General features: G+C 40.9%; 1 long non-coding RNA gene across 2 annotated transcripts; it reads left to right on the top strand.

Moving 5' to 3' along the window:
• Positions 1 to 7,374: 7,374 nt before the first annotated feature.
• On the top strand, positions 7,375 to 26,348 carry LOC311160528. 2 transcript variants are annotated; one of them, XR_014616588.1, is made up of 3 exons: positions 7,375 to 7,501; positions 25,977 to 26,052; positions 26,285 to 26,348. It is a non-coding gene; the product is annotated as an uncharacterized lncRNA (long non-coding RNA). The 2 variants fall into 2 exon arrangements; XR_014616589.1 differs by lacking the exon at positions 7,375 to 7,501 and adding an exon at positions 7,809 to 8,021.
• Positions 26,349 to 26,959: the final 611 nt, after the last annotated feature.

The following is a 26,959-nucleotide window of genomic DNA, read 5'->3' as shown; positions in this document are numbered from 1 at the left end:
CTCCAGTGGGACCCCTGTGGGGTCACACATCCTGCCAAAAACCTGTTCCAGTGTGGGCTTCATTCTCTATGAGCCCCCAGGTCCTGCCGTGAGCCTGCTCCAGCCTGGGCTTCTCATGGGGTCACAGCCTCCCTGTGACATGCCCTGCTCTGGGATGGGCTCTCCAGGGCCTGCAGGTGGATCCTGCTCCCCTGGGAACCTCTCTGGGCTGCAGGTGGATTTCTGGTCCCCCTGGACCTCCACTGTCTGCAGGGGAGTCTCAGCTCCAGCGCCTGGAGCACCTCCTCCCTCTCCTTCCTCACCCTCCTTGGTGTCTGCAGGGCTGCTGCTCTCATGCATTCTCACTCCTCTCTGCTCTGGCCACAATTACCTCTGTGCAATGACTTTTTTTCTTTCTTTAATATTACATCCCAGAGATGGTACCACCGTCACTGCTGGGCTCAGCCCTGGCCAGCAGTGTGTCTGTCCTAGAGCCAGCTGGCATTGGCTCTGTTGGACACAAGGGAAGCTTCTGGTAGCTTCTTAAAGAAGCCACACCTGTAGCTCCTCCACTGCCAGAATCTTGTCAGGAAAACCCAATACAACTGAAATTAGTATCACCAAGTGATCCTATTTCAATTTTCCTGAAGCACCACTACTTCCAATTTTTGTTTATTATAGAATATAACCTTGCTTATACCCTGAACTGACAATGTCACAATGTCACAATGCAGGCTGATATACATATATATATGTGTATATATAAAAGAATGAAAAAACCAACGCATAGTGGAAAACAGCTGCACACTTTTAAATGATCTGCCTGCATTAAATGGATGTGCTTTACTTTGCCAGCAAAGCTCACAGCTGTTAGGGAAATGGTGGGATCTCTTTGGTTTGGGGATCACTACAGGACCGAGCAAAAAGTGAAGGCTTCAAGTTTGATAGCAGAGAGTTCAGCTCAACACAGATTCCCAGCAGATTTTTGGTATTGCTTATAGGCAACTTTTGAAACACATTAAAAAAAATTATGCTAAATTCTCAAGTGATACCAAGATGCACAAAAACTTTGTAAAACAGTGGGCTGGGCTTCTTTTCAAGTCAAGAAAGATAAAGGTACCTCCTTATAGGCTCATTGCTCTAGTCTGGCCTGAGTTCAACTAGCAACAAAACAGAAGACCAGACTGAGGGTGATTTAGTGTCTGAGTAAAATCATCAAAGTAACTAAATTCAGTCAGGTTTGCAGTGTGTGCCTTAGTGTATGTGTGTGTTGGTTACTTGTTTCTATTTCTCAGTAACAAACACTCATTTAATTTATTTTCTCTTTTGTCTTTGCCTACTACTGCTTCTATAGCCACTTTCAAGTTGTTAAGCATTTTGCTCTGTAACAATTCCAGATTACAAAGACTGGATTTAAACAACTCCATCTGGTTCTTTCCTAACAGGCAACTGAATACAGTGTAGGAGCAACTGAGGAAAATACCCCTTCAACTGGACTTGTAACTTTTATTGCTGCTATCAAAAGATCTGACAGGAAGTGCATGGCTGGAAAAATGCTTACACTATGTCCCACAGCTTGTTAAGATGCTGACTCTCTTCCCTCCTACAAAACCCCCCTTGACAAGTACATCTACCTTACTGTGTTCACTGTCAGTCTCAGAGAGTGAAAAGGCAGAGAGCAAGTGAGATCTTGGTCACATAAATATGCTGTCTGTGCCTACCTAAAGGGGTAAATGAACTCTCATTAAAGACAGTCAAACTCTTTATGAGAAAACCCATTACTGATCAGTCTTTTTTTGTTAAAGTCTATTTATGTGCATTTTTCAGTGGATTTGAGATATGCTCAAAGAAAAACAATAAGGTTCATACAGGGGTTCACAGCAATTTAGATAAATCACTTTTTAAAAGTGACTTAGATGCTGGCCTACTTCGGGAATTTACTATTAAATAAAATTAAATAGCATGGACAATTCCACCACCACTTGGTAAGCTTCTTATAGGGCTCCTAGTGCTAGATTAGTGCCACAGAAATGTGGCCTGAGTTATGAGGGCTTCACAGCTTGTTAAAACTCCTTTTAGAAACTGCAAAGGTCTAATTCTATGACAGCAGGAGTTATACCAAGTATCCTTTCTATCCACTCATCCCCCCAAAAAGGCCAGCACAAAACTGAAGTCCACATGAGCTCTGTGTCCTGTGTTTTAGACTTCTTGGCAGTGATAAAGTCTCTCTTCCTCTCTCTCTCTCTCTCTCTCTCTCTCTCTCTCTCTCTCTCTATATATATATATATATATAATATATATATATATATATGTGAGTGTGTTTGTGTGTGTTTGTGTGTGTTTGTACTCTTCCAAATTCCACTTGTACTGCTGGGTGATGTACTAACACAGGAATTCAATATTAATGATTAGGGACAATAGGGACAAGCAGACAGAGAGGAGCAACTAATGGATTGCTAATATATACCCTGGCTTAGTTTGAAGAGGTGTCTTGGGGCTAATATAAAACAAAATAAAAACTTAAATTAGTCTATATAAGAAAGTTGTATGAGGCAGCAGAATATATTACCATCCAAAGTAGAGGGGAAAAAGCAAATATTTTTATTATGTATTAATTTAAAAATCTCTGAATCTTGATTCAAATTTAATAGCCCTTATGTCTCAGGTTTGTAACTTTATATCATTTCAGTCTAAATTCTGACCCATGTAAGAGACCAGAGTTATTAATATTTCCTATTATTTCTACTCCTCAAATTTTATGACTGGATTTCTCCAAGGCATTCTTCATTCCCACTCTTATCTTCCTCTTCATTTTGAAAGTATCGGTTCAGGGAATTGGCTGAAAGATGGAAAAACAGACACATAAAAATTGTTTGACTGACGGTATTCATTGTAAAATATATTTTTTTTCCTGGAGGAGATATGAAGGTGAATCAGGAAATGGATGGCATTTTCAGATCACATGAATCAGTACCCAAGAATTCATCATTTTCACCAAATATTTAACTGCTTTGAGGGACTTGAAGTTAGATGGTCCTTATTTAGAATTCATATAGTAACTTTAACTGCCTTATCTGTCTGAGACATTAATGGACAGAAAGCAGCAATTACTAAAAATCAGGTCAGAGATTTATACATGTAAGTGCACATTTATTTATATAGCTGTATTGAAAATATCTTATGCATTCATAAAAACAAACCATATTTTTATAAAGAGCCTTAATAATAGAAATGCCATGAGAAATATTACTTTGTCTTTTGACCACAAATGGTAAACATAAACTGACCAGAAGAATGTATAGCTCTCAAAAGCCATGTTTTAGACTCTCACCTAGCTTTTCCTAATTCATAGATATTATGTAGACCAGTCAGCTTAACCTTTAAATACAGAACATAACGTGAGACAGTAATGTAACAGAAAACAACAAAGTTTGTAACTATTGACATTTACTTCCCCATTATTGAAATGAAGAATTACAATGGTGTCTTTTGCTAAGACAATTGAAATGATGCTCAGTCTGACCTTGCCCTGTGTCTCCTACTGGCCATACACAGCTACAGCCTTTCCTGGCCTTCTTTTTAGCAGTGTACATCCCTACCAGAGCCATCTGAGGATGAGGATGGCAAAGTTAAATCCTCTGAGTCATCCACTTTCCTGGGATGAAGATGTCATTCCTATTGTTGCACACAACGACAGCACAAGTCCCTGGTATTTAAATATGGCAGAGTTGTGATGATCCAGCCTTGCAAGATGCTGTTGCTCAATGCAGGTGGGAATGCTAAGGGCTCACTCAACTCAAATGCAGCAGGGCAAATACTTTCCTGAATCTCAGTGGGAAAGAAGAAAGAAGCAGTAATGTAGAGCTGATGATTGGGTATTTCAGCAATGTTGTGTAAGTCAGGTAAATTCAGGACACAAGACTGCACAAACTCTCTGTTCTTAAGCATTGATTCAGGAAAGGGTGCTTGTTTCTGTGCACCATTCTTCTGCCTAGTCTGGTCTGGAAAGGCTCTGGTCACCAGTAGGGTTTCTCCTCAGTAAAAAATGATGTGGTTAGAAAACACAAAAGTAGGCAATTAACTGTGAGACTTCAAAGTTTTCCTCTGACTGTTTTTCATGAATTAAACAAAAATGACTAATGTTTTCAGTGGTCTGGAAAAAGTAACATGCAGTAGTAATAAAGACTTTGAACTCTGTGATCATGAAGCAAGCAAAGTCCTTTTCCTGTGATGGAAGTATAACTCAAGGTTCAGTTTTACTGAAGCTAACATCTTCTTTTTCTATTTTTTTTTTCTTTTTTACCTGACAAACTTTCAATTTGCTTATCTGACTGTTTTTCTAAATGGTGAAAGAGATGCTTACTATCCAAGGTGCTTTTGATGGGTAATGTGAAGACAGGCCTTCCTTTATACTGTGACTTTCCCACCTAAACAGATGGAAATCCACCCCCTTCCCTGCTTTCTAACACTCTTTATATCCTGCCACCACAGGAATGAGCTGAAATCTGGCTTCCCACCAAACTGGCCAAAAGCCTGAAGGTGCTGTGCAGCTTTTCCTCTTCCAACTGCAGTACCATGACTGCTTCCACATGCTGCCATCCCTTAAAATGCTGGGTCTGTTTTGTTGGAAGGGAAGATTAAAAAAATACTAACAATGAGAAATATAACGTCAGGAAAATACGAGGCAGAAGAGAAAGATGAGTTCCATACTGGAAGAAAAGCTGGATGCGATGGACTTGGTCTTTTTTTTTTTTTCCCCTTCCTTAAATCAGATAGCAGAGCTTCTCCTGCTGCTTTCTCCCCTGCCCTTAGTATAATATTCCTAGATTATGTTAGAACATCCTTATTTATTTTGGATATAGTAACACAATGAGGCTTAGCCCAGGATTGAGACACTGTGCAATTTATGAAGAAACAAAACCCGTCAGCGCCTACTTGCAAGGGTACATCTGGGGATTGCATCACCTAAAATTGCTGGGCTCACTCACTCAACTCATCTGGTTTAACTCTGTAACTTAGACATAGCACAGAGTTACATGTAATATTAAAAATGTTACAGTTTTTAGCCTTAATTTCAAACATGATTAATCTCACAGGCAGTTTCAGACATCTTTGCCCTTGAGCTTTTAAAATAAAATTAAATAAAATTAAGCATTGACATCATGACTATTCTTCCATGAAACTGCTACAGAACTATAAAGCACATGCTCTGTGGGTGATAGAGAGTCAATATGATTCCAGTGGAATTTTTCTCAGAATGTACTGTATGTCATTAACACAGTATGATATAAAGATATAAATGTGGTGAGTTTTGGGATTTTGTGTCTTTTTTTTTTTTAATTTAATTTATAAGTCTATTGTTTCATAGCCACACTGCAGAGTAATTTTTAGAGGCTAAAATGTACATCACTCAGGGGGCTAGAATTTTTATAGGTTTCTTTGCTGGCAGTTGGTTTTGAATACACGGTGCTTACTTTTCACAGATAAAGAAGGGATGTTTTATTTTTTTTACACAGCAGTTGGAAAAACAAATATATCTCCTCTTTAAAAAGAAAGTCTAAATGTATTGTAATAGGTGGAGGTGTATAAGAAGTGTAGGACTTGTTGATCTGAAGACGTCTTCATAACACTCCAAAGAAGTTAACAGTGTAGGTATGTGAATCATCTTATATCTGCACTTGCCTTGATGGCAATTTTTAGATGTAAAATGAATTCTTAGATTTTCTGTACAAGTATTTTCTGGATCAGAAAGAAATCACATGAGAAAGTGACCCCAGGCTTTACAGTAATCACAGTAGTGGCTTCTTAAACACTATTGTTATAAATAAGGAAATGTCCTTGAGTGTCAGGGTTACATGACTTTATGAAAAAAAAAAGTTTGGCCTTTAGTATTTGGGTTGGGCTTTTTTAATATCAAAAAATAATCAGAAAGAATGTTCCAAATTCCAGGACTTCATTTTAATGATAATTTCAAACTTCTGTTAATGTTTCTACTTGAACAAGTTTCTTTTATATCCTAGCCAAAGTAAAATTGAGCTCGAAGTTTAAGGCAATTTGGATTTGGAACATTTGGCTTGCTGATAAGTTTTGATGCTGGTTGTTTTAATTAACTAATTTTTATAAGATTACTCTAGCATGGATGAATTCCATGGTTTTGTTTGTTTTAATAAACTCTTACTGCTTTTAGTCTTCTAAATTGCTTGGTCTTGCTGTGAACGACAAAAGTCAGTTTCTATTGCAGTTTGTAGTAGAAATGAGCAAATGCTGTCATAAAAGAAAAAAAAAAAAACAACGCTGATGGAATTAATTACAATGCACACATGAACAGAAATAACCTCCTAGTTTAATACAGGTGAGCTGACAAAACACAAAGGCATGCGCCGAAACCCCGGTGAGCGCGAAAATGCGAACGCACGTAGCTGGGGAGATGCCTACGCGCCGCGGCTGCAGCCCCGCAGTGCCACGTCTCACTGTCCCACGCACGCCCCGGGACCTTTATAGGGCACTCTCCCAGGGCCTGGAAATGAACTTTTGGGGCTGACACGTCGATCGTGCCATTGGGGGGAGGGAGGGGACTGGAGGGGGCGGAGAGGGACTCGCCGGAGGCTCTTACGTGGCGGCAGAACTGTCAGTACCCCACTCCCTCTCGCAGCGGGGCCGGGGCCAATGCTGCGGGGCTCCTGTTGCCTACGCGTTTGCTCGCCAGACCCCGGGGCCGGGACACTGGGGCTGGCTGGCCGGCTGTGGCATGGCTTGAGAGGGGTGCGGAGAACCGGCCGGCGCGCCTCTTGGGAGCTCCCGGGGCGCTCCCGTGCCCTTTCCGTCCCGGGGCAGCCGCTTGCGCCCAGCCCTCCTTCGCCTCCCCTATCTGCTGCTCCCCGGTTTTGGTACATTGCCCCGACACCGGAGCCCCGGGCAGCGGCCGGGAGCCCATGCGGACCCGGCACCGGCGGCGCTGCCCGCGTACCACCGCCTCCCCTCCCTCTTGCTGTCGCTCGCTGCAGCTCGCCAGGATTTGTTGCGCTTAGTTGTACTGGCGCTGAGGCGCCCTTGCTCAGATCTGATGGGAAAGGAGCAGCCTCAGGTCATGTTTTTGTGAGCTGCGGTGATTAAGGAATAAAAGGGAATAAAAATAAAAAAACCAAACCCCAAGGACAAATATCTCAACCAGTTGCAACTTCTCAGCTGGCCCGGAGGGGGGAGCGCGGGGGAGGGCAGGGAGTAATACGAGATCGCCCCAGCCCGGGGCAGCGCCGGCTGCGGGACGAGCCGAGCCGAGCCGCGCACCGCATCGCCGGGGCCGGGCGGCCGTGGCTGCTCCGCCCCCGCGGCGGGGCGCTGGGTCCGGCCGCCGGGCGAGGCGCGCAGCTGCCGCGCCGCAAACTTGGTGGGAGCGAGCGAGCGGAGCACGGGCGGCTCGGCGGGGCTGCGGCCATGGCGGCGTGAGGCGCGGAGCGGGCATCAGCGCGGCGGCGGAGCGCCGGCCCGCCCGCCCGCGGCGAGCAGCCCACGGCGCCTCCAGGTAACCCTGCCGGCCCCCATCCCCTCCCCTCCGCAGCGGCGCTTTGGGAGCGCCGCGGGCATTGCGCGTTCCCGACCGCCCCGTCCGTGACCGGGGCCGCCTCCCCGGTCCTCCACCGGCTGCGCCCCGGTGTCCTCCGGGCGCCCCGGGGGGCTCGGAGGCCGGGCGGGCTGGGGTCCGGGCGGGAGCGGCGCAGGGTGCCGGCAGGGGGAGCCGGCAGCGAGGCGGAGCGCCGCTGCCGCTGGGCTCCGGTGCCGGGGAGCGCTGCCGGCGCTCGGAGCCCGTCTCGGGCATTGCCCGGCCCCACCCCCGAAAGTCCACCGAGCCTTTCGGAACGGGCGGGCGTCCTCCCCGTGGACGGTGCTGTTCGCTCGGGACCAGAAAAAACAGACGGACAGGGAGCCGCATCTCCAGAGGGGCCGGAGCCCGGACCGCGGGTGCTCCGCGCTGCGGGACCCCCGCGCCGCTCTTGCCCTCGGGGTCGCGCCCGCGGGAGCGCGTTCTCGTCCAGGAGAGTGAGGTGCGTTGCTATTGCTGAGCCCCGGCTGCGGAGAGGCAGCCGCTGGCTCGGGAACGTTTCGGAGGGTTTTGTCACACTTCAGCAAGTGAAGTTTGCTGAGGCTCGTTTTCTGGTGAGAGAAGAAGTGGCGTGAAAGGCACCGTCAGTTGTCGAGAAACGTGGGTCTTCAGTGGGATGTTCGTGTAGTGCGATTTGAAACCCCGCTGTGTATTTATTCTCGCTGCTTTATTTAACTGCACTGTCTTCGGTCTGTGGCGTGGCTGTATTTTGGCACTTTCTGAATTGGGGAGTTAGAGTTTACCATTCCACAACGATGCAGATGGAAACACCTCAGTCAGTTGTGTACATATATCGTTCTGTGAGGATTGCTTACCAGATAAACGGCAACTATTAGGTTTGTTGTATCATTCCCGATGCTGAGTCTGCATTGTAGATTGACACAACGATAATCTGCCCGGGATTATTCCTGGGGGGCAGCTGGAGTGGGGGGAGTTGTCTGCTCCTCCAGCAAACCGGACTATTGGCAGGAGAGATCTGTGCACACTGGAACGTGCAGCCTTGTGAAGATGGTTAGAATTTGCAAGATTATAGCTGTGACAAACAAAACTAAAGTGTGGTGTTAAAGTTATTGTGATAGCATGTTCCGGGAGCCCTAAGGAAGTGCATCTGAAGGTCTTACTTTCTGAAAGCTGACTAACCACTCTTGGTTTGAATTTTGCTGTAAAAGCCTGATGTGATGCTAGCCCAGCTGGAGTGATGTAGATTAGATTTTTTTTTCATAGTGGAAATTGCACTCAAATCTTATTTCTAGGAATTTGAGCATCTCCTGGTTGTTATATATGGCTGACTCAGTTCAGTAAAGTTTGACTTAGAATTGTTGAACTTGCTGATGTCATCTATGTAACACATAGTCAATCAAAAGTGTATTGCTGCCTTGAAAGGCTGAGGTATGGCCTTGGCTACTTTGCTTAGTAGAGTGAAAGATGTTGGTAAATTTCTGGATTTTGTGCTGTGTTCCCACCTTCCTCTCCAGCAGGTACCAATAATATAACTTTATTACATTTACTAATGAATTCATCTCATTTTCTCATTTTAATGCTGAACAGCTGTGAGAAGTCCTGCTGAGAGCTAAGGTTTTGCTCTGGAGTGTGGCAGTTTACTTCTCTGAGAGGTTCTTTTGAACTAAGTAGTGTAAACACTGGCTTCTGAGTTGTACTGCTTATTCCTTGGGATGTTGTTACAGGTTTGTTTTGGTTGACAAAGCTGAAGGCATTAATAACTGAAGTGTCTCATTTCTTTTAATCTTTAACTAGTGCTGTTTTCATAAAATACTTACAGGTAGTAGGAGTGCCTGTGCACTTTGTAATGATCCATAAACATGGTTGTAGCAGGTTTGTTGTACTCATTTCCTGCTGGGCAGAGATGCAGAGGGTGGTAACTGTATTGCTGCTGCTTTCAGAAGAAAGAGTTGTGTGGTCGTTTGTTTTTCACTTTCTTTTCCCCCAGCTACTTAGTAAAACCACGTGGATTCTGACTTCTGTTGATATAGTCTTGTACAAATACAGGATTTTCAGTGAATGAAGTTCATTACTTTTCAGGGAGTAGCTGTACGCTACAATCTGTGAGCTGTAGAAATACAACATAATTCTCCTGCAAATTTTGGCTCTTGTGTTAGAGGTTGCATGCAGGAATTCAGCCAAGGGAGCAGCTGAGCTTCTGTGGTGAGCAGGAGCAGAGAGACCCATTTCTGCCCTCTGGTCTGCACCAGCTTTATCAGCAGTGTTGGCTGGGTCTGATTTCTGTGCTGTGGACACGTAAGTGGATTGCTGATACTGCTATCAGTTGATAGTAGGTGTGTACTACCCGTACTATCTGTTGATAGTGGGGAGGAGGGTGTGTGAAATCTGATACTGTGCTACTTCATGTAAAGCAGTATCCAGTAATTGGTTTGTATGTTGTGTTGATGGACTTCTGAATAGCACTGAAATACGATTTAGCTTTAGATTTAACATCTGGTTTATAAAATTTTGATATGCTCTTGATGTTTGGTAATGTATGTTCTGAAGTTAGTATGGCTCCTGAGATGAATTGCTATTGCTATGGCCATAATTATAGGAAGCAGCATGAGGAGCTTTTCCTTTTCTCTAACATCATTTTATGGAAATGTTTAATGGGCATTCTTGTCAATGCAGAGTTCTCCAAATTATTGTTAATCAGTCTGTTTCTCTTTATTATCATCCTTTTATCCTCTCTGGCACGTGCATGCATTCTGATTTGGAAACAGTGTTGAGTTACAGCCTATATGTTTGTTCTGTCCTAACGTGTTTTGCAAAGCTGTAGCCGCTTCCAAAGAACGACTTCTTGGGGTTTTTTGTTTTTTTATTTTGTTCTGATCTGTCAAACACTATAAACATTTTTCAAACTGACCCTTTTGAGGTGTGTTTGCCAACTGTTGGCGGTAGGCTGGATTTAATTTCCAGGCTGCAGCATTGCAGCTGTGACCCGTGAAAGGCAGGTGGCACTCTGCTATCTGCAGTTCTTACTGACACCTGGGGAATGCCACGGCCCGAGCTGTGCACTTCAGGTATGGTTTGCTGTTAAATCTGAAGCTGCTAAAATGGCAAATTGTTTAAAAAAAAAAAAAAGGTTTTGCCTTTTATTTTAGTTTTCTTTATAAATATGCCCTATGATTTATTTAGGAAATTTGCCAGTTTGCATCTAAGTATAGCACATTTGCTTAACATTTGTCAGGAAGGTAGCAAATGTAAACGGAGTTAATGATCCCCAAACTGCAGTCTAATTAGTATCCTCTTGATTTTTTGCTGGAATGTGTATTCCAAAGTATGAAACACTCAAATCTTTTGTCGTTAGTGGACTTGTTCATGCATCTATTCTCAAATTTGTATTTCTCAAAATTGTGCATCAACTTTGATGCAATCCAATTGCCTGCTGTGTAGTATCAGCTCTACATAATAAATACATTAATAAAATTCATCTCTGGGGAGATTGATTTTGGAAGAAATTTCCTGGTGTCCCAGTATAAATTAGAAAACCAGGCAACTCCCAGTAAAGCTGATGTTTGTCAATGATAGTAGCAGGAGACTGGGGTTGATACTTAGTCTGCACTGAGGCCTTTGCAATGAAACTCTTGAGTTTAACTCAAATGTTGAAACTTATCTTTTCAAATATTTTCATTTCTTTGTCAAGGGTTTGAATGACTTGTTCAGAAAGTTTAAATGCTGTGTAGCATTTTAGCTGTGCTATCGTTTCCAGACTTATCTTCAGTTAGCTTATCTGTTATGAAGTTTCTTGCATGATAGCCATATAATACAACTTTTCAATCCTTTTCTATTTTTTCTTTTTAAAATCAGAATATATCCTTGAGCTCCAGTATACCTTACAATTGTTGGATCCTAATTTCTGACAGAACTTGTCAATCTTTTCATGGTTACCAACCTCAGTAGTGGAGATTAGTTTCATTTAGGAGATATTGATTGAGCAGCTCTGAATCTTTGGCATATAATATTCTGATTTTTTTAATCCCTTGCTAGATGAATAGCAACATGCATCCATTTTGCAGTATTTGTTTAGTTTAGGAGAAGCTCAGAGAAATTTTAACTTTGAAAATACTGAAATGTAGACTTTTACTTTCCTCTCTCTTTTTAATACTGGGATACTTTCTTAGGCATTACTAAATATATGTGATGAACAAATTAGAGCACATGTGATGGTTGCAGGATTGGCTTATAATGTGATTTGGATGGGCTGAAAAAATGAGCTGTACTGTACTGTGAATGGTGTTTTCTCCACTTCTTTTCCCCACCTCTCTCCAAATTTCAAAATTGAGCTGCTGTCTTTTGTGCTATTGTCCTCTGAATTGCTGGTCTAGCTGAAAACCCAGAATGCTATTGAAATGTGCTTTCTTGTTAGACTTAGGTTTAACTGGGAATCAGGAATGCTTAATATAATGTTAAATATAAGGCCTGTGTAGCTAGGGAGAGAATATTTTAATAATTTGGGATCCTGTTCTTCTGACCCACAGTAATCTTATTGCTCAATCAGTCATTTTTGCTACTGGTGAACTCCACAGACAAAGGCACGAGAATAAGTATTTGTTTGTAGTTTAAAAGTTATTAGGTAGTTGTCCTCCACTGTGTTTTCTTCAGCATACAGTCTCTACAGAAGTTCCTGTTGCCTTTTTCTTTCACTCTTTCATGTTTTTTCACGGTGTCATTTCAGTGACCTGCTTTCACTGGAAACCCACAAACATTTGCATTGGCAAATGTTTTGAAGGGCTCCCTGGGAGCAGGGCTGAAATCACCTTCTTGTGGGAGAAAATGTATGGGATGAAAAAATTTCTGTTGACCTTGTCTGACAGTGAAATCACCAAGTACTTGAGGAAAAACTCCCGGCCTTGCCAATTATAGGAATATAGGTTACGTGTATTGCTTTGTCTCTCTCAATGCCTGGCAGAGTTTTAGGGTTTCTTTACTGAGTAGCAGTCAAAGCTGAAGACTGGAAAGAAATCATCCACAGTCATTGGGCTGTTACATTACTTAACATGAGTTCAGTTGCTAATGGTCTCTTCTCTTGATGGTCTCGCTTGCTTTCTCATTCTGAACTTGCAGTAGTGATATATGGTTGTTTTCTTAGTTTTTGTCATATAAACTCTGTGTGTGTAGTCCAGATTTTAGCTTCTTCTCATTCTCCAGTGCATGCTTTTCCTTGTTGCTTTTTAAACCTAAGCAATGAGACAGTATGTACACAAAATTGTTACTGGTGTCAGATGTTACATTACCCAGTGCTGCAAAACGGGACTCCTAGCTTAGCCAAAAGATGGGATTTCAGCTTTGGATAGTTTTCTGATAGTGCTCTTCAAGGTGAATCAGCCTGGGGTAGCCAAGAGCCTGCTGACTCTGATGATCCTCATCAGTAGCTTTGATGCAAAAGTTGCTGAAGATGACGTTGGTACTGTTGTTGTCTGTGTGCTTGTTTTCTGACCCTGTAAATCCATGTCCTAGCTCTCACTTGATAAAATACTTCAGAAAAACCCAGCCAAGCAGAGAACCCCCTTAATTCCTGTCCATTGTTGACAACTTCTCTTTGTGCCCTGAGCACCATGGTATGCCGTGATTCCCGAAGGCAGGCAGGTGTAGATGGAGAATGCTGTGCCATCAGAGAGTGCTGTTGTAGTTTGTTGTCCTCCTTGGAAATTCTGGGACTGTGTCAAACCATCGCCTGCTGGGTCATTTTAGTTGTGCCAGAGTAGCTATTTCTGTGGAATGAGAGTGTAAACAGTATTAGGGAACTGATCCTCTTAACACTTTGCCTTTGAAGTACCCATGGCCACCAATCCCAGTCAGACCCCACAGGCTCTGGTCTTGGTGTAACTGCAGGTGTGCAGTCACTATTGTCAGGTGAGGAAGGACAAGAGGGTTGTGTGTGCAGAATAAAATTCTGATAACAGTGAAATGTGGAGGATTTTGCCTCGGTGTTTTAGAGTGTATCCAGACAGCTTTTTTGAATGTCAGCTTTATAACAGGCAGCAAGCTCTCTTGTGGAGGCTGCAAATGGACTGAGGCACAGCTGTATGCCTGTCTTCAGCAGCAGTCTAAACTCGCCTCCTGGGGAGCGAGGTACCTGAGCGGCAATGCCTCGTTGCTCTGCCCTTGAGTGTGTCAGAAGTGGGGAAATTCAGGGTAATAACCTGTTAAATACTGAAGTTCAGTCTTCCAGAGCTTATCTGCCAGACCTTATTCTACTGAAGAATGGTAATGGGTTCTGATGCATGCCGTTGGAATTGATAGTAGAAAGCCACAAAACCCTTCTGCATTAATGTGCCAGGAGCATGAGTTCGTGTGTACAGTTCTAGAGACATGCAAGAGGTGAAGTTGGTGTTTGTGGGAAGAAAAACTTCTCTTGATGCATCTGGGTAGAAGTCTGAAAATGCTGCTACCCTGGCCTCTGGACACTTGTCTAACTGATGTAATTCTGTTGTAAGTCTTGGTCAGAGCTTGTAGACCTTCTTGAAGAAAGTTGCTGGATTTCCAGTTTATCTTCTGTTGCTTTCCTAATCTCATAGTGTCAGACTCTTTGCCTAAGCATTAGCTAAATCTTTAATATAGAAAGCAACTCAGTGGAGCCTGGGCATCATCCTTTAATGGCTGGTTACGAAAAAACCAAAAAGTGCAACCATCAGCAACAGCAAAAAGAGATCTGGGCTCTAGAGCTGAATTGCTGTTCTTTTTGCCATTGTTGTCTTTTATTTTAAATTAAATTAATGGTCTGGGTGGTGGAACTTGATTTTTTTCCTCCAGTAGTCTTTCTTTAAGTGAGTTTGCAAGTAGCTTTGATTAGAAAATTCCATTTTTGCTCACTTATCTATAACTGTCAGGGGAGATTGTTTTGCAAATTTATTTAATCTGGAGGCCAATGAGATCAGAATTGAATTTTGAATAAAAATAATCTTGAACTAGAGGTAAACACTTAATTCTGATATTTAACTTGAGACTTTATATTTTTCTCTCAAACCCACAATCATAAAGTGCTCTTAAAATAACTTGAGCAAGCATGTTATTTTTCTTAGAGTACCCCTGTGAACTCATTGCTGGCACTGGCTCTCCGCCTCTTGGGAAAAGGACACGTTAGTCTTTTTATAGGATGGCTGTTGACAAAGCTTGTCCTTCAGCTTCACATGTAGAGCTGCTGTGTTGTAATTGGAGCTAGTTTGCTGTGGAAGCATATCACTAATATTTTAATAAGAGGAAATATAAGAGTTGTTGAACTGGAAATATAGGGAAGTCCATTTGTATGTTTGTGAGAAACAGTTCATGTGCTTAACTTACCTTTCGGGTTTACTGTGAATTCTGTATAAACTAGACCTGATTTATAACTGCATGTGTTCATTTTTTGGGGGGATTTAGCATTTCTCTTAAAAAAGTAATTTAAACAAGATGTTTGAGGTTTTTTCCTGCTACTCTCACAAACCTTGATCTTTTTTATAAGCCCCAAATTTCTAACAGTGCCAATGCTGAAAATTTTGGTAGTGGCATGCAAAATAAGTGGAGCAGTTGACACCAGGCCTGTTCCCAGCTCTGTGCACACACTGACACCTTCAAAGATTTATCTGTAGCTGTAGATTTAGTCTAGAGAACCTGATTTCAGATGAAATCTGAGCATCTAGAGATTTCTGGTTTAAACTAGCAGCTTTAGTTTGTGTCTTGCTAAGTTGGTTGCCTGTTTTCTCTTTCTACATTGTGAAAAGTGTTGCTTTATGATGTCTGGGTACTTTGTCTCCTTCTTGAGTATTTGGGCACAAAAACTTTCTCAGCCTTATAAGAAATTTTGCACGTGTTGAATGTTCTTGCTTCCACATAAAAACTTATTTTCTACAAATCAATCTTCATTTGAAGAATAGTGTTTCTGTGTTTGTAATACTGTCTATAGGTAGTTGATAATTGGAATGATCAGTCGTAGAAAAAAATTGTCTGCTCCTGAATATCATTCATGTTGCCTTTTAGGTACTTTAATGCCACCTTTCATCCCAAAATATTAAGGAGAGAAAAAACTCACAACCTTTGGCTTAATAGTAGCATCTGATTTTACTTTCATAATTGTCATACTTGTCCTAAAATCATTAGGGTTGTGTGAACTGGAGTGCTCATAGGAGCCTTACTTTTGTGACTGAATGGTAAAGATTTGAGTTAACAAGACAGTATTATATTTTTCAGATTTATATGTCATATTGTGACTGAAATGAGTTTGGTATTGCCCTACCAGGCAGCTGACTAGTGAGAAAGTGAGGAGCAGAAGATAATCTCTTCAGCTTTAGGAATGGCAACTGGTATATAAACTAGTGGTTTCTTCTGAATTGTTTCATTTGGCTTCTTTTTGCCACAGTAGTCCCCAAGATTCACCATTTAAACAGCATTCGGGCTTATAACTGTAGTCTTTATGCTGCAACATGTGGAATATGTAAAATTTTCTTAAGAAAGATAAACATCAGTGAACATTCTTTCTATAGTTTTAAGCCTAATCAATAAGAAGGGAGATGAAAAAGACCAAAAAACAGAGAGCAGCAAACAGGCAAGCTCTAAGTGATGTCCAGGTGTTAGAAGAACAAATTACATCTTGGTAGAATTGCCTTGTTAAGGTTTAGGGCTGGACATGCTGCAGTGATCTCAGACCTAGGGGAAGGTTAACAAAGCTTGGGAAGAAGGATGTACCACTGGTAGTGAACATGCAGAATTTAAGGGCCATGAAGATATCTGGCAGAACTCCCAAGGCAATGAAGAAACTAACAAAACAACTGTGCTTTGTTAATCAGCTCTGTCTGGGTAAAGTGTAATTCTGGCAGGGGCAGAATTCAGCTCTGTCTGGGTAAAGGGTAATTCTGGCAGGGGTGGATTATGGCCACCAACTCACAGACTGCTGACCCAAGAAACGCTGTGACTCAAAAGAAGAGAAGCACTGAGCATGGGACTAATTAGCATGGGAAGCAAGTGAATAATTTACCAATAGACAGAATACTAATTAATAAGAAAACTATGTAACTTGTAGCCAATGAACACTAATTCCTTTGCTTGCTAAAATGTATAAATAGTAAAAAGTTTCGATGGTTGGCATGCTTGATTTGAGTAGTATCACTGAGCACCCAGGCTTGTGCAACTCTGATATAAATAAGCAATATCTCCCTTGAGTGTGTAATTATTGGCTTGTTGCACACCAGGTAATGAATCCCATTTTTCTGGACAACAGTTGCGTGTTGGTCCCAGGAACTCATCAACAGAGAAAGTTGTTGCATCAATTTTCCGTAATCCAGTTTTTCTGGGGGGTATACCCAGGTGTTCAAAAGTGAATGGAAGTATAGCATCCTTGCCCCAAGGCATCGGTGGATGGAATCGGTTTTGTCTGGCAGGATCACTCCCAGTGCATTCCACTGTAGCTTAGCATGGGAAGTGAAGGATGCGAGTCAATATGCAGACTCACTGAAATGGTAAGATACTTCTCATGCTTCTGGAAGTAATATTTTCATACTTGCAGTCCTACAGAAAAGATTTTGTAGACTCTGTATTTAAATATCATCTGTGAACTATGTTTTCTTTAAACCTTCTTTACTCAAAGTTCTACTTCAGTAAGTCCTGAAAGATTTACTGCTAACTCTTGCCAAGTTTCTAATGTTTCCAGACCTCTTGGAATGAGTCCAGAGGAGAGCAGAGCTGGAGCACCTCTCCTGTGAGGGCTGACTAAGAGAGTTGGAGCTGTTCAGCCTGGAGAAGAGAGGGCTCTGGGGAGACCTTGTGGCACCTCACAATACCTAAAAGGGTCCTACAAGAAAGCTGAAGTGGGACTCTTTGCAAGGACATGTAGTGGCTGAACAAGAGGGAATGGCCTTGAGCTAAAGGAGAGTAGATTAGATTGGATATTAGGAAGAAATTATCTGCTGTGAGCTGGGCTGGTGAGGCACTGGACCAGATTGCCCAGAGAGGCTGTGAACTCCCAGTCCCTGGAGGTGTTCAAGACCAGTCTGGATGAGGCTCTGAGTAACCTGGTCTAGTGGAAGGTTCTCTGGCCATGGCAGGTGGTTTGGGACTGGATGATCTATCTGAAAGGAGGTTGTAGCAAGGTAGAGGTTGGCCTTTGTTCCCAGGCAGTGAGCAACAGGACAAGAGGAAATGGCCTCAAGATGGGCCAGGGGAGGTTCAGGTCAGACATCAGGAAGAATTTCTTCACTGAAAGGGTGGTTAAGCGTCGGAATGGGCTTCCAGGGAAGTGGTGGAGTCACAGTTTCTGAAAGTGTTCAAGATGGGGCTGGATGTGGCATTTTGTGTTTAGTGGACAAGGGGGTGTTCCATCAAAGGTTGGAGTAAATGGCCTTGGAGCTGTTTTCCAATCTTAATGATTTTATGATCTTTAAAGGTCCCTTCCAAACCTAATCATTTCATGATTTAATGATTCTGGTGTCTTATGTAGTGTGGCATAAAGCAACCTGGAGACATAAGCTAATTGCCTTCCTCTGGCATTTGTGTTACAGGCAGCTGCCTGTAACCTGTAGGTCACATGTTCCATTCGTTCAAGGTTCTGACCCATCCAGGGAAAATGAGGTATAACACATATCTGAAGTAAAACTACAGTGTTGATAGTTACTTTAGTAATGTGTGACAAATGTATATGAATTAAATGAACAATGTGCTAGACAGAGCTCATTTGAGCAATAATTTCTGTGTAGAAACTGTTGGATGGGGCTCAGTGACCAAAATTATTCTAGCTAGATAACTGGTCCATAGTGATGTTCGCTCCTTACAGTAAAACTTATCTATAATTTAAAAGATTCATAATAATAGTAAAATGTATCTATGACCGTTGTAATTTTCTAAAGAACTCATTGCAAACACAATTTATAAATGCTTCCTGGTTTACTCTATGAATGGTCAAAATTAACCTCACCTTACAGTTCTTCCACATATTTGTGGAAGTGTTTGCTTCCACATATTTGTAGGGGTGCTTGCTTGGGGTGCTTCCTTTCCCTTCTCTACACACATGCATTCACCTCAGTTTTGCAGTCTATTCTAGTTTGTCAAGCAGTGGCACAGGCTAGATAATAGATAATAATCTCTTCATTTGTATAGTTAGATTGCTGCTGTAGTATCCCACAAATTAATAGTGGAAGGACAAAGAGACCTTTCTGCTGGGAAGAACTTATCAGCTTCAGTGCAGTGGTTAGTGTGCAAGATTGTTCTGAAGACAAAGTGAATTGAAACAGAGATCAGGGTACTGTTCTTATAGTTGATAGTTTTATTTTGAGCTCTGAAGAGCTCATCTCTGAAGAACAAAGAAATATTGGTATCAAATATTGATTGTGTAATATCCAAAATTCATAAACTTCTTAATTTTATTCTGGCAAGCTGGACTGCAGGGATAAATGCAGCAACATTTGCCGGAGAATGAAAAAAAGTTAATAAAAGAAATACCATTTGAATTAATCTTTCATTATTAGTGGGATCTTTTAGAGGCAGATGTGATTAAATCCTTTAACTGGATTCAGAAGATGTAATTGAATCAGAAGAATTTTTGTAAATTATGAAGTTACATTAATTTAGATGAACCAGAAACATGGACAGGCCAATTGGACTACGCTAATGTACACATATACTTTTTTGAAAGCTGATGAACACTTTGTAAGTGCAAATGTTTCTCCATATTTTGCCTCTGATTTGATGATATGTCTTGCCATGCTCTTACTACAGGCTATGATTAAGTGTCTGTGTTCTGTAAGATTTAAGTGCAGTTGTTATGTTCTAATTTCTAAATTCTTCAGGTTCTGCTGCCTCAGACTGCAGCTGTAGTTCTGAAAGTGGCATCAGTAGGTCCTAGTATGGCAATTCAGATAATGTGCAGTAATATGTTGCTTTTGTAGGGCTCTTAATTAAATGTTAGGTTGCTTAATGTTAATGAAGAGGGGTGGAATATTGATGGTTGACATTTAGCACTACTTCATTAAAAAAAAAAGGAAATAAAAGTTCTACAATGTTTGTTATCTTTGTTTTAGATTAGCAATGCTAATAAAATGAGCTTTTATGCTCTGTTGAGTTCTTTTCTGCTGTGTGTACATTTTAAGGCAAAGCCAAATCAGAATATCCCTTGCTTTACTGTTTAGTCATTTGGCTCAGTTCTTCTAGATCTGTCCTGTGCAGGATAATGCCTAAGGTGTAAGGCAGGCTGGGGCACTCCTGTGTTCTGCTTCTGGGTTAAATGTGTGTAGACGTATTAATGAACAAGCAGTTCTCTAGCAGTGCTGGTGTAGTTAGCCATCCCTCTCTGCCTATTCCACCAATGGTAAGAACCTGTTGTGAATTTTGTAACTAGGTGGATTTACTCTTCTCTGCTTTCCCTCTGCAGTGAATCAGCCAAGATGGTGTCCCAGCAGGGGAAATTGTGTCTGTGAGCAAGCTGAAGTTTGCCATCAGGAGGTTGCCAAATGTCCTGCTAGTGCTATCACATCCAAGATTTGCAGGTCACCTTTCCTGCATTCTCCTAGCCCAGGCTGAATGTATTGCTGTCACTGAACTCTGAGCAAGCAGGGGGCTTGGGCTGGCAGGAGCCTGCTGGCACTCACAGAGCTGTCAGCTTTTTTCTTGCTGCTTTGTGTCCTGAAGCTCAGGAACAGAGAAGGGCAGCTGCTGGTGTGTAGGTGGGTGAGGTTTTTTCAAGGAGCAAAGATAATGATGTAGGTGGTGGGCAAGAGGGGAGGAACAGCTGGTAGAAATAACAGGTGGGATAGGATGTTTTGGGTGAGGGGGAATAGAAGGCTTCAGAGGAAAACAGAGGCTGTGTGGCATTGGAGAGCAATGTGGTGGGAGCTAGTAGACGGGCAACTGCAAAATTGTGAAAGCCTTTCTCCCTTCTCTCCAGCACTACACACCTGGCACCCCACTGGCACCCTCTTAGTCTCACCCTGACTGCTCCAGCATCAGACTCCTTTTGGACTGCATCAAAACCCAAGGTGCCAGCTAACCATTTCCACTGCTGCTGCACTGCTTTTCTTAAATGCTTAGAGGTGTACAATTAGCTAATGAATGCTAACACAGAATTTCTCACACACACAGCTGCGTGAAACTTGATGGCTGTGTTAATGTCAATAATTGGCAGGCAGGAGGAGTTGCTGTATAATAGGAACTGCAGAAACCAAATTCCAAGTTGGAAAACTGGGTCAGGCTAATTGAAGTAATGTCACCAGCTCTGATGGTGGACAGTGTTCTCCTTTGCATGTTGAAGGTCTGTGGATGTACAGGGCTTTCAGCTGTTCTCCAGGTATGAACTTCCATGTACCTTGGTTTTAATTTGTTTTGTGCTTCGCAGGAGAAGTCTAACATGGCTGATATGATCCTATGTATGTGTTATGGAAAGAAACAAGTTAATTTTTCAAACTTTTAAAATTCATCCCGGTTTGTGGAACCCAAAAGAGATCAGCAAAACCATCCCATAAATTAAAGCATGCCGTCAGTGTGACATGATACCAACTTAATGTCTTATATCTTGGACAGAGGTCTTTGGTTTAGTGTGGCTGCTTTATAACCCAGACTCTATACTCTCCACCTGTTATTTCTGGAAAAATAAAGGTGTAATGCTTCTTATCAAAGCAATCAAAAAGACAATATTTTCATTTGTCTGAGAACTTATGATCATTAGAAGACTTATGAAGTATTAATGCTTAGTTTGGGTTGGGAACACAGTTGAAATAGGTTGGAAAATCATGGTGGACTTCTGCCTGAGTTCTATTTATTGTGGAGAATATGGAACACAAAATATTTGCTTAAATTATCTGTAATACAAAGTGTACTCTGAGATAATAATAAACAATTCAATACAGCTTCTTTATTCCACTGTCAGCACATCCAGACTTTCCTTTTTCCCCCTGTGTCTTTAAATATCTTCTTGAAAACCTTTCAAAGGTAGTTTTATTAACCTAACATAGTGCAGATGTTGCTAGCTTGAGAAATAAGTCACAATGACTTGTAGTATTGTGTCAAAAATATCATTTAGAGATTTAGAATGAGGGGAGCAATTAATGAACAGTCTTCACTACAAACAAATGTCAGAGACTCCTCCAGGGCTAAGCTGCTTCTGTGCCATATTCCTTAATTGCTCTTTTGAGCAAAGTTGGTGTTGATGAGTGGGTTTAATTAAGTATACCTGGGAAAATCCACAAAAACAGATCAAAAGTATTAGAATGAAAGATTTGAATTTGATTTAATAAATAAAGACCTTTTCATTCTCAGGGGGTTTTATGCTTCATGTAACTGTTTCTGGCTGACATTTCTCCCTGACTGCTGTGTTGTCCTCACTGGAGAGTGGCAGACATGTCTTATGGTTTGCTTCAGGATGCATGCCAAATACCTTGCCCATATTTAAGTCTCTATTATTAAATATGTATTAAATCTGTCATAATGGAAGATATCTCTCAGAACACTCTCACTCTACCTGTTGAAAAATGGCAGGAGAGGGAAGAAGCACATGTGAGTAGAAAGATAGATAGAAATCTTGAACTGCTAAAGCTCATTCCAAACTTGCTAACCCTATAACCTAGCTAAAAATACCTCCTTGGGAAAAAATCTCTGTATTCACATGTAAAAAAAAAAAATCATATGTAAAGTTGGATTTTTTCAATGTACTTTGTGGCTTACAAGTCTAAATTGCAACTTGATGATTGGTGGCCCCCAAAATCCATATTATTATGTGAAATACAGTAATACATGTATCAGCATGGGGTTTTTTGTTACATTTTTGGTTCTACTTTGACATGTGGGAGAGTCTGCCTGGAAGGAGAAGGCTACTTCTGTATCTTTTTTCTGTGCATTGAAATGAAAATTGCAATAATATATAAAAAATACTATTGTTTTGTGTTTTGATGAGAGGGTTTGGGGGAGGGGGGACCTTTTTTAGTTATACTGCTTTTAGGTATTTGTTTTGGTTTCATTTGTACGTTCTGTTGTGTAAAGTCAATCAGAATGTGAAGAGCAGTTTGGTGAAAGTACTCGTAATTTGCAGTTTTGAGCCAAGTGGTAACTGGAAGCTTTAACAGCCTTTCAGTACCACTTCAGAAATGGAGATGTGCCATTGGACAGACATGTCAGAACTTAGTAAAAATATCCTACAGTGGGCATCCATCCAGAAATCTAAATTTAGCATTGTATCCTGGATATAGTACTGCAGGTGGTCACAAGCACTAAATTGTACTCAGCACCCTCTGTTATTCAAGCAGGTCTCAACATACTTATTTTAAACATTTTATGGTTTTATGCAAGGCTACCTTACTGTTATTACTGTAGTTCTTTATATGGCATCAAAATGTGAGGCGTGTTTGGTAGGAATTAAAACAAAGCCTTAGCCAGAGATGTTTAGGTCATGGTTCTGCCTGAATGGAAGTCAGTGGCACAATTCCAGCTGACTTCAGCTGGGAGTATTAGTAGATCCTGACTTCTTTCTGATAATACATATAAACACACAGCCAGTTGGCAGGTTTGAGTGTGATTTATTTCACAATATTCTCTTTTGCTTGTAGCATTCCAGTAGAGTTTGGCCAAATAAGCTTGAAGGAAGGTTCTATCTGTGCGTTAGGGGAATGTAAAGCTTGAGGAGAAACAGAGCTCGGGTATTATGGTTTGATTAATTACTTGAATATTTATGCAAATTACAGTAGGTTCTGATGAGTGTTGTATGGGGAAAGTCTGTACTGACCTTTTCTTTCCATTATTCTACCTTCTTCTTCCTGTTTCTGGAGCAATAGCAGGACACAGGAAGGATTTTTAATAACTGTGGGCAGCAGGTTTCTTTAAAACCCATTGGAATGACTTGTAGAAATAAGAATTTTCTTATGACATAATTACTGAGTACAGGTGTTGGGTATTGTGTTTGTTTTCAGATAGGGGAAACAAGAGCATATGTTTCTCATTCTCTATAGATGACTCTGTGTGTGGGCAGGGTGTGGGAGAGAGATGACAGAGCTCTGTGTGTATGTAAATATTCTCCTAGAGGACAAACACCTAGGAAAAAGATGGTTTCCTATATTTTTTATATTTTATGCAATCATAATTTTTTTATTCAGAGAGAATTACTTAATGTTTTGGAGGTTATAAATAGACTTCTGACTTTTTAACACAATCTGTAAGGTGAGAGACTGCTGCTTCACATTTTCAGATTCATCTGCAGATCATTATTGCTTTGGTCACTTTTTTTTTTTTTTTACAGCAATTCCTTGTCATATTGAATACTTGTGAGTATTCCAACAGTTTCTTGGGTGATAAATAAATTATTCATTCTTAGTTTAGATGATGTCTGATATTTTCTTTACTTTCACTTGTAAGAGTTTAGGTAATGTTGGGATGAAGAGGCTGGATTTTTAGGTGTAGTATTCTTGACTAGAGTGAAGAGAAAGCCATTCATGTGTACTGAAGGGGACACAACGAGCACAGTGGGTAAGACAGAAGTGTGATTCCTCCAAAGATTCAAAGCAGAAGCTTATTCTGTTTATTTGCCATAGTAGACTAGTGGCAGGCTTCAAAACAGTGATAAGATTGAGCAGTACTTGTGCTTTAAAAAAGCACAAGGAAAACCCCTGCACAGATAAAATGCTTAATAAAGGTAATTTTAAGTGATTGCAAATGCATCATGTCTTTCTGGAAATGGAAGTGCTCAGTAAACCTAAATTCAGTGGCCTATGCACGTTTGCTTTTTTAATTATAAGTATTTGCTATTGTAGGAACAATAAGTTAAAAAAAAAAAAATCAGGAAGAAAAGTAAGCTTTTGCCCTCCAATGTAAACCTGGCATTAATGGGTCTGTGGTGTGGTGTGGTGTCACAAGGATCTCTGCTTCTCATTTGCATCTTGGAGCAGCAAATGTTACAGCCATGAAAGTGAACCGTGTTACAAGGGCAGCAGCCGCAGTGAAACCTACTGCATATATATACTGCTAATATATACATATTAGCTAGAAGCAGAAATGAGTTCTGTGCATCTGGCTTACTTTCCAAGTGAAATTGATGTATGTGGGCAAATGCAAGCCCCAAAATGAGCCTTCTAAGAAAGTATTCAGTACAGGATGAATTTTGGGAAAGCTGAATGCTGTGTCATGAGAGCTAATGAAGTTGTAGTTATTGTCTTAGCATGAAACCTATTATAAAGGCACATAATTAAAGATTAGGAAAAATATGGGCCTATAATGCCTTTCTCCTGTCTAAGGGAGAAACTAATATGTACAAGCCTGTGAAACCTTTTTTAAACTGCTTTTGGTGGAAGGTGCTCTATGGGCAAATAGGTCAATTATATCAAATTTCAGTGAACTTATTTAAAAAATAATTTTAAAAATTGAGCTCTAATAAGCTTCTAATACTCTGATAAAGAAAAAAAATCCCATGCTGTTCTAGTGTTAGCCTGGACAGCAACATGAACAGCTGAAAAACACATTTAAGATAACCAGAATTTTATAAAAAGAAAGGCTGGAGATACCAAAATTGTTCCAAATTCTTCTATGTTCTAAGATTTAAGGGAAAAAAAAAAAGGCAACAGCACCTTTTGCCCCTTCCCTGAAAATGATCATTTTAATGCTTATTTCAACTACAGCAGTTGTGCTGGCCTAGATGGGGGCTAGAGAAAGGAAAGCTCCTGAAGGCTGAGCTTATTCATGGACTGCTCTTCCCCCTCAGCTTCTTTGCTTCTTGGTAAATGCACCCTGTGGGGGCAAAGCATTTTTGATTCATCTCTCTGAACAACCACATCTGTGGCTTAGATGGTTCATCTCTTTTTATAAAAAGAATTTAAGCTTCACAGAAATAAATTATTCCCATATTGTTGTGAGTTTTTGCACTAATTTTAGACAAAGATGCTTTAGATGTGGGGAAGAAAGTTCTCTGTCTTGTTTAGGTGACAACTGGAGACTTGCATGAGAAGTAGAAAATGTGACTAGTTCTTTATGAGATGACATTTTAGGACAGATTGACAAACAGCTTGAATGACATTTGAAATGTGAGATGTTGTAAGAACTCACTGCCTTTGCTGTATGTAAACACTGCTGTGAGAAAAACAAGCTTTTATTTAAAAAAGAAAAACAACGAGGGAGAGAAGTGCAAGTTATGCCTTAAGCTATTTCCTTGTATGATTAACACCTGGACTGTCTTCAGAAAATGGCATGTCTTTCTGATTTTATAATTTCAGAGTGGTTATTGACTGAGCAGTAGGGGGCTTTTTTTCTTTATCTGGTGCCTTACTGAGTTCTTTGCAGCCTCCTGACTCTGTTAGGAAGCTAAAATTGCAATTTTAGCTATCAGGCATAGAAATCATTAACAACATTTATTGACTTCTGAACACTCTTCTGTTATCTCGATGCTGTCAGATCACCTTTGCCCACTTTCTACAAAACATAATTGAAAACAATGAAATTTCTCAACTTTTGTGGACAGGTTACAGACTGGAGAAGATTTTTATCTGAGAAGACATCATTCAAGATGAAGCTATAAGAAGCTGCATGTGCTAGCGGTAAGGACAGCTTTAACAAAGAAATCTCAACCAAAAAACCCATGTGCCTTTTCTGCTTTGTCCTTTGCATTAAACCAAGGGATGTTTTGCAGAGGTCAAATAAGAAAATTGTAGTGGAAATGACACAGAAATCCATTCATGCTGACTTGAGTTTTCTAGGTTTCAGTGTCTTCCTTGCATAGCTCAGTTCAGTTTTACAGTAACAATTAATGCTCTGGTTTTGATTCTTTAGGTTTGATTTATGTATGGAGCTCCTCTGAAAGAATGGGATAGATAGCACTGCAACTGCTTCAGGTGAGGAAATGAGTGAGAATAATTAAATACAGCTTTAAAGTAGTCATGTATTGAAGAGAATTCTCCATGAGGAGTAATAATATCCTGTCAACTTAGAAATGAAGAAAGGGTAAAGAGAAGATAATTTAAATTAAAAAGCTAAGAAATCTTTTAATAGACCAGAAAGTAGGACACAAAGCTTAAAAGCTAAAAAGGAAGCATACAGTAAAAATGTAAACTCTTTTTTAATACAAGCAAGTCAACATATTTCTCTTATATTTCACTTTGTATTTGGAACGAAAGCTACACACAGATACATCTTGCTGGAAATATATGATTATTTTTAATTAGAACCTTGTAAGTTTCTTTGTGTATTAAGTACAACAGAGGAGTTAGTAAATTGATATCTGAGAATGTTAGAAATAAGGTAAAAAGTAACCTAGATGGTTATAGTTGTTACATACTGACTTTGACAGTCTGGGTACTGTAAGTTCTTCCATGTTTTGGAGTACATATGAAAACATCTGCTTTCTAATGCTGTGTAATAATATCAGTTGGAGCAAGCCTTTGGCCTTCTTGATATGGATTATATCTGTTCTGAGAGTGACATGGCTGGAACTGTCTCCCACCCTCC

The sequence above is a fragment of the Fringilla coelebs genome, assembly GCF_963513975.1.
Source record: "Fringilla coelebs genome assembly, chromosome: 1".
Lineage (NCBI taxonomy): Eukaryota > Metazoa > Chordata > Aves > Passeriformes > Fringillidae > Fringilla > Fringilla coelebs.
Note: the sequence above shows the minus strand (reverse complement) of the source record. Positions and strands in the feature narration are given on the sequence as shown.